General features: G+C 38.2%; 1 protein-coding gene across 7 annotated transcripts in view; it reads right to left on the reverse strand.

Annotated features, from left to right (window-relative positions):
* The window catches only part of OSBPL6 (oxysterol binding protein like 6), an 85,289-nt gene that overhangs the window by 75,227 nt on the left and 2,157 nt on the right, over positions 1-7,905 (reverse strand). For 6 of the 7 annotated variants that reach the window (XM_019617093.1, XM_019617092.1, XM_019617090.1 and 3 more), the window contains exon 1: positions 7,590-7,685. The exons of the other annotated variant lie outside the window; for it this stretch is intronic. The gene's annotated coding sequence lies outside the window, so the exon portion shown is untranslated. Of the gene's footprint in view, positions 1-7,589; positions 7,686-7,905 lie in introns of those variants that run through there. 7 annotated transcript variants of the gene reach the window in all.

Raw genomic sequence — 7,905 nt, forward strand, 5'->3', positions numbered from 1 at the left:
AAGACACGCTGCCATCACTTCCTCTGATCAAAGCATGTTCAGTATGCATCTCTCCTTGTTTCTCTTCTCCTTATTCACTGACCTTGACAGATCAGGAAGTATCAGCTTCAGTCCGAGGGCTTCCTACTCATACCTGAGATGTTGAGAAATGTACTTTTTCCATAGGGAGATGCAACAAAAAGTTGACAGTTTGTAATGATAAATTCGAATGAATAAAACTGGTGGCCAAAATACAAGCATCCTTTCCCTATTTCAGAGGAATGGCATATATTTATGCCAAAATACAACAGTTACTTGCTACAGCTAACGCAGAAAATAGAGCTTTTACCTCACATTTTGCTGGCAGTGAAGAATTGAACATTTTACGCCTGAAACTTTAACTCAATTCATCAACTCTTCCTGAACTTCTAGAGCTGTACAACCCAGTTTGAAGTACAGCATCTTGTTTTTAAGTCTCTTGTAATTCTACTGATTTCTTAGTTACTGAGATGTTGATGTCAGATCATCAAATCTCAAGGCACAAGAATACTCCTGAAAAGTGTACTACATGCAAAAGTAATGCCAAAAATAGAAGAAATGCTCCTATATGAAAAACTATACGAGGCACAGAAAAATAAAAATACAGTTAAAATTCTTTCCGCTCCTCGTTACCATTCACAAGTTGTGAGTAATATAGCACTTATAAATTCACAAGAATAAAACGGCCAGACTACCTTGATTTTGAGCATTCTATCATCTAGACAGTGAACATATATTGTGGTATATTTATACATAAGTATTATCACTAAAAAGATGTATTATAATGTATTATGCCACCCATAATATTTGCACTTTTACAAATAAACACCCATTTGAAAGTTGAATACTATCCAAAAGCGAGTCTTATACAGAGGTTTTCAGTTGAAACGCTACAAATCTTTATACTGTATGAATGCTTAAATTCTTATTTATAGAGCACTTTAGGACAACATAATATTCAAACATCATAAAATATTTTGTTAATCTTGCCATTTGTTTGATTTATATACCAAATTTCAAGTTCTGTTTCTTTCATCCTGTAGAGGAGAAATCACTCCAACTAATGATCAAAGTCATACTTTTTAAGTAACTCATTTTATTTTTGCTCCACTCCCAAGACCTTGATAATAGCTCTTAAGTCAGCATGTCTCCAAGTATATGTCAGAAATGTCAGCCAAGACGTCCAAAGAATCTCTTCTATGTCCTTCCATAGAAGAGAAACTCCCCTGCTCTATGCAATACCTGTTCCAAAATTAGTCAAGATCAGAAAATAGTGAAATAATTCTCCAGAGTCTACCGAACAAACAGTCTAAAAAAGAAAAAAGGACTTGCAGGGTTGTGTTAGAACTACCTAATACCTGACAAACAAGTGTTTTGGGTAGTTTCCCAACTAGTAACATTCAGAAAGGCAGATTAAAAAAGAGAAGAGTAATTAGGAAAAAAAAACCACTTTATATATCCAAGTGGAAATTGCACTGTTATGGAAATTAAAAACTCACATTCATCCATATTTTCTTTACTTAAGGAACATTCTGAAGAAAAGCTGCATTTTACCAAGCAGGCATTCATCCATATATTTGGAAGAATTATGAAATCAACTTCCCTTAATTTGCTTTTACTCTTTATTTTGAACTCTCCACAGAAAAAAGTGTCTTGGTCTTCAGTCACACAGCTCCAACCAGAACCTCACAAGACAATGGGTAACTGCCAAATTACTGGTATGAATTTGAAGTCCGTTGTTCATTCATTTCTAACCTTCATGCTTTAGTCTTTGAAACCACTTGCAAAATGCCATATTCTCTCTTAAATCTAATAATAGCACTGGAAATAGTTTCTTGAATTTGATTTTCTGGCATGTACTTTTTCCTTCAAGCAGTTTCCTTTAAGAAAAACTGTCCACTATAGCCAGAGTGTTTAATAACAAAGATGGAAAAATCTCGTGTGTATATGAAGTCCGAGAACATGGTACTAAATGTACTAAAACATGTAAAATGTTAATTATAATGAAAAATATTTAAAAACGTTGCTCAACTTGCTGCAGGATTGTTAACCAAAGTATACAACCACAGATATTTGTAGATAGGGGAACATCTCTTACGGCCATTAGAGCTACTGTCCTGACTGGGTGCTGCTTTGCTGTCTAGCCCACCTCTGTACTGCACCTGAGCAAAAGTGGGTTTATAAACTCATTCTAAGTTATCCACTGCCATCAGGCAAGTCCCAAAGTGAAAAATGCTTAATTTTTCTGGCACTGCATACCTAAAAACAAAGCCAGTTGCTGGATACATTCAGTTATTCTCCACATAGCCTTTTTTCCCCCCCCACTCTCTGCATATATGGTATTTTTTAGACCTTTGGGTAAAACTTCATTCTATACAACCTGTGTCAGCTACTGCTAAAAAGTAATTTTATCTTATGCTAAGGCAAACTCTGCAGCAGTGTTAAAAAAAAAAAAAAAAAAACAACAAAACATCATGAATGAAACTTTACCAGAAGTCATTATTAGTATCATTACTTGCAATATCCACCTCCTCCCAGGATGGAGTACTGTTGACTTAATCTATTTTATTTCTCTACTTGCATCTTGCAGAGTGAGCACTGTTACCTCTTGTGCTCTGCTTTTATGTGTACATGCCCTCATTAGCAAGACAGAAATAGTGAGCAAATGCCACTGTTTGGCATTTGCTATCTTTCACTTTTAACTTGTCACGTTACCTTTGATCATGCCATTCCCTGCTAAACTTGATAAATGCACGGAAACAGAAAGTTTCCATGCATTCCAAAGTGCACGTTTGCTTCAGATAAGAAAAAAATATGTTCTCTAATACAGACCAAAGGTATTTTCAAAAATATGCTTATAGGGAGATATAGAAGTTCATTAAGGAACAAATACTATAATCCAAATTAAATATACTTGGTTCAATCATGGTTCAAATGAAACATTCAACCTCCTAGCCTGAGGTGCTGGAACAAAAGTTTTAAAAATCCACTACAATTCCATCATGCTTTGAGTATTTAACTCTTAAACACAAGCTATGGTTGGCAAAGAGAATAAAATGACAAGCACTAAGTATGCATTACACAAAATATAAAGATAAATAAAGATTATCTGTCTGGTAAATGCACAGAAATCAGAAAAGCCTGGAAGCCTCATGCTTCCTCATTTTTCCTTTAATGGAAAAAATTGACACTAGCTGAAAAAGCATTGATTTTCTGTGCTACAATCTGTGGGAGTCTGAAAAATTGAAAATCAATTTTTGCAGCATACTGTGATTGTTTAAAAGAAAAAACTTCAGAGAGGTTTGCTTGAATTACCTTTTGTATCTCATGATACAAATATTTATTTCTATTCAGACTTGTCCTTCTAAACAAGAAACTTTTGGAAGTTGTACCAGTGCTTTTAAATCTGCTTTGGAATTACTTAATTGTATAACTCACCCCAACAGCCTGATCTGTTGAAACTGAAAATATATATCAATCACTGTCATTAAGAAATGACACCTTATATTGCTATTAGGCATAAAGTCCGTTAGGAAATAACTGATTTTCCTTGGTATGTTCACTCTGTGAATTTCAAAGTCTTTTGTTTACCCTTTGTGTAACTTGTTCCCTAGAGAGTGAGCCAGGTTTCCATATTATCATAAATCAGTAGGTATGAAAGGAACAGATACATATATTTGAACTGGTCAACTGGATTGTCATAACTCAGAACAAGATCCGTAAATCAGCACTGAAATGGAGACTGGTGATGTTTTTCTCAATGGTTTGGTACATTTTCATTTCCTTCAGGCAGTCACCATGAGTAGGTTTTGTATAGCAACTTTGATCTAACCCTCCACACAATGCCCAGCCTTAAACCAGGTTACAGAGCTAATAATCCCACCCTCCCTGTTCTCAGCCTTCCACAGAGGATCTGCTGAGAGGGCCAAGGACGCTCATACAAGCACTGAGCCAGAATGCATGGCTGGCAGCTGGGCTGGAGAGGCCTGGAGCATCACCAAGCCTGGATGTACAAATGTGCCCATGTCCTTGAACTCAGGACCCAGATTCTGGGAGGGGTATATTAACAGGTCAGGAATGGCCTGCTAGGAGCTGAGGCAGAATGATACTTAAGGCAGAAGCTAGAGAGGGACATATGAGTGCTGGGAACCCACAAGACAAATGAAAAACTGTGCAAGACTTCTATTTTATCTGTTTCAAAATTAGTTTGCATATTTCTGTGAAACTAATTTCTATCTATAAACAGATTTATCCAACGTTTGTTTTTTTTTTCCCCCTAGTGTTATATCACACAGCTATGACACATTTTTCACTGCAAACTACCCAAGAACCAGCCAAGAAAACAGAACACATTCCTCCAGATAGCTGCGGCCAAAGAGCGGTTTGTTTCGATCAGCTTTCAACATGGGAACGTTGCCAGAGATGCTAAAGTATGAAATTCATAAATTTGCCATGCCCTTCACAAGCATTTCTTAGCACAGAAATCTGGTTTCCACAGCCAGATGAAGAAGGAGAACAGAAGAAAAACAGAACATACAGCTTATCACCGAACACCTGTGGTGGCATTGAGAAATAAAACTTCCTTCTTGTGAGAAACTGCTCCTTTTCTAGAGAGCACAGAAGTGTAGTTGGCATCAGTCACAGCTTAAATAGTTTAGGATTACTGTGCTTTAAACCTCTTCAACTGTTGTAATATTTTAGATTAATTCTGAAACTACTTCAATTCCTTAAACTCGCAGGCATTGCAAAGCATGTTGAATTACATGGAAAGGTTTGAGGGTTAGTCAGCTTGACTAATTCTAATTCTCATTTTCTGATTTGAAGTCTACTCTATTAATCCAGAAATCACATTTAGCAAAATGCACAGCCAGCACTGTATTAATTACAGGCAGAAGCCACCCGTGCCATTATGAGTTCAGTCACACAGCAATACTTAGGGTGACCGAGGCAGGCATACCTTTCTTCCTCAAACTGCAATGTGCACCTAGTTTAAAATATAAAAATTAAAAATAAGAAAACACCTTTTTTTTTTGTAAGATTTTGCATTGCATGTCACTCTGAATCACATTGAGCAAACTGACCACCAGTGTCATGCATAAGGTACACTGCCAGCCATAGAGGTGACAGAGAAGCCTGCTCAGTGGACCATCATATGTTTTATAACTAGTTGCCCACAGTGTATCTGCAAATACAGGTCACAGTCAGGGAGAGACTAGAGAATTTTTTTTCCTCCAAAGAGTTGGTTATTTTTGCTTGCAACTGTCACCCAAAAATCATTATACCAGGTGGCAGCTACTGCCTGGCCATAGTTACCAGGAGTTCATGCACAGAAAAAGCACAGTTGTCAAGTGTACGTGAACACAGAGAGACAAATTTCATTTAGACAGAAGCAGGGTAAAAAAAAATGTTATATGCATCAGCGACCATTACAATGACAGATACAGAATCTGCGTGGCTCCAGAACTAACATTCTAGTACTGGAGGCACACTGATACTTCACATCCAAACTCACCCTCTGAATAACCTATAGCTTCATTTTACATCACTCCTATTCTGTTTTCAGCAACTATGTTCTGCAACTCAAGAAATATAGAGACATAATTACTTTCAAGAGGGGCACATCATGCTCATACTGGAGTCAGAGAGACTCCCCCAAGATGACTTAACACCAACTGCCAGTTTCAAATCTCAGCAAGCTGTTTTCTTTTCAACCTTTTTTCTTTCAACCAGGCATCCTTTCCTCCGACAGCCATCACCTTCCCTCGCATCTGACCTGCTCAACTCTGAAAGAATCGGAATTTGTCACTAACCTAACCATTCCAGCTCAGTTTTGCTGAGCTGAAAGCCCTTTTATCTGGTACATTTGTTACTGTTTCTATAGTTCTACACCAGTGACCTTGTCCTTCCAGTTTTCCCAGGTCAACTACTACCAGATGACAAAACAACTAACCGGTACTTGAAATAAAAAGAAAAAATAAGTAGTGCCCGACTACTTTCCTAAAGGCTTCCTACTAGAGAAAGTAAATTGAAGAAACATTTATCTTGTGTCCAAAGCCTCAAAGATGATAAACTGAGAAGATGAGCCACTGTCTATCTGGATTTCCTTCCTCTCAATTTCTCAACTAACAGAGCCAATAATTTCCAGAAAACAAGGAACTTCATTTTGAAAAATAGGATGGGAAAAAGGAGTTAAAAGTTACTTTCCTGAAGAAGACCACAAGTTTTTCAGGCATCAAAATCCTCATATAGTAGAGTGTGGTCAAGAGGCTACCTGTGGTCTCACTGCACAAACAGGGCTAACCACACAGAGGAGAAGGTCGTGAGGCAAGAGGTGGAACTAGAAGCAAAATCACCAGCTTGAAATCATTCCTGTGAGATGTTCATAGAAACTTCTCTCAACCCAAATTCTTTTTAGCATTATCTCACCCATGCTGGATTTGTGACAGCAGAATAGGCTGCAAGAATAGAAACAATACACCTCTCAGTAGCACATAATCGAGTCTTGCTTTATTAAACAGGAGGGGTGCAATAGGTGGCCACAAACAACTATTTTAGTTTGTCCACCCTAAGAAACACACCCACAAACCAAAGTCCAGGGGAGACCATCACCAGGCACCCAGGGGAACATGACATTCATTCCCAGCAGCTCGATGTGGTCACGTCCTCACTAGTGGCCTGGGCCTCCCACCAGGCCATTCCACATCCAACTCTGCCTTTTAAGTGCCATAGGTACTTACATGTCCTATGTCTGTTTTCCCCCAAGCCATTGTTCAAGTTATAATTATTTACTGCTTTCTTATTTAGTTGTCGGCATGAGTCGTCAAAGGGAGCTCAAACTCCATAGCCCACATCTCAGACCAACTAGCAGTCATTACCAGTTTCTGCAACTCTTTGGTCTCTCACCCCAAACGTGTTATGAAAAGCGTGAAGTTAGCAACAACTACAGAGCAAAGTTCTATTGATTCTTCATTTTCCAACTCGTCTAGGACTAATCAGGACAACAACAGCTGGGCAGATGAAGCCATGGTCTCCTCTCACTGGGTGAGCAGCCTTCACAAAATAGCACAGGTTTCATCAGACCTTTTCTTTAAAGCAACTTGAGCTTATTTTACCACTTAATGAAAACTTTTCAGTTCATCACCTGAAAAAGGATGTCGAGACTAAGATAAGGTTTCTTTAACCTGATTTACAAATCATTCTCACACACCCTTACTTTGGGTTTTGTACCTTCCACAGCAAAGCAGTCCCAAGTATGTGCCTGACTGTACTACCAAAAAGGATCTAATACATGATTTTAATATATTTAAATCTTGCATAAGCGTAACTCCATAACTCACCCGGAATCATCAAGTCACATAGAAAAATTCTGTAGCAACACAACAGCATTTATGTTAGAAAAAAAGAGCATTTTAGAGAATAATATCTTACACAGATAACTTAATGCAACCTTCTTTACAGCTCAAGTAAACTACAACAATCAAAAAGATTAACACAGCGGAAGGGTGATACGGGAGCATAACAGCAAAGGAACAAGAGCGAATGGAATGGTATTACAAAGGAAAAGTGCTCACCCGTATCTGAAGATCTAGGCTTGCAAGTAAAACTCCAGAAAAGAAGGATTACCAACCAAAGATCTTTCCCCAGTGGCAGTCAACCCTTAAATGAGGTCTCAGAGAGGTGCAGCCAAGCTCCACCCCTTCTGGTCACACACCTGAATTGCTTTCACATGTGCTCCCAGGGCTGACCGGGTCCTTTCCCCAGGTGCTCAATCAGTGCTTCAGGCTATGACTCAGCAGTTACCGTACACCAATGTATCCATTTTTTTCTTCAAGAGAAGTGCTCTCCACTAGTATTAAAATTTATTTGCCTTTGAGGAACTCAGGAGAA

Source organism: Meleagris gallopavo, chromosome 7 (assembly GCF_000146605.3).
Source record: "Meleagris gallopavo isolate NT-WF06-2002-E0010 breed Aviagen turkey brand Nicholas breeding stock chromosome 7, Turkey_5.1, whole genome shotgun sequence".
NCBI classification, from domain to species: domain Eukaryota; kingdom Metazoa; phylum Chordata; class Aves; order Galliformes; family Phasianidae; genus Meleagris; species Meleagris gallopavo.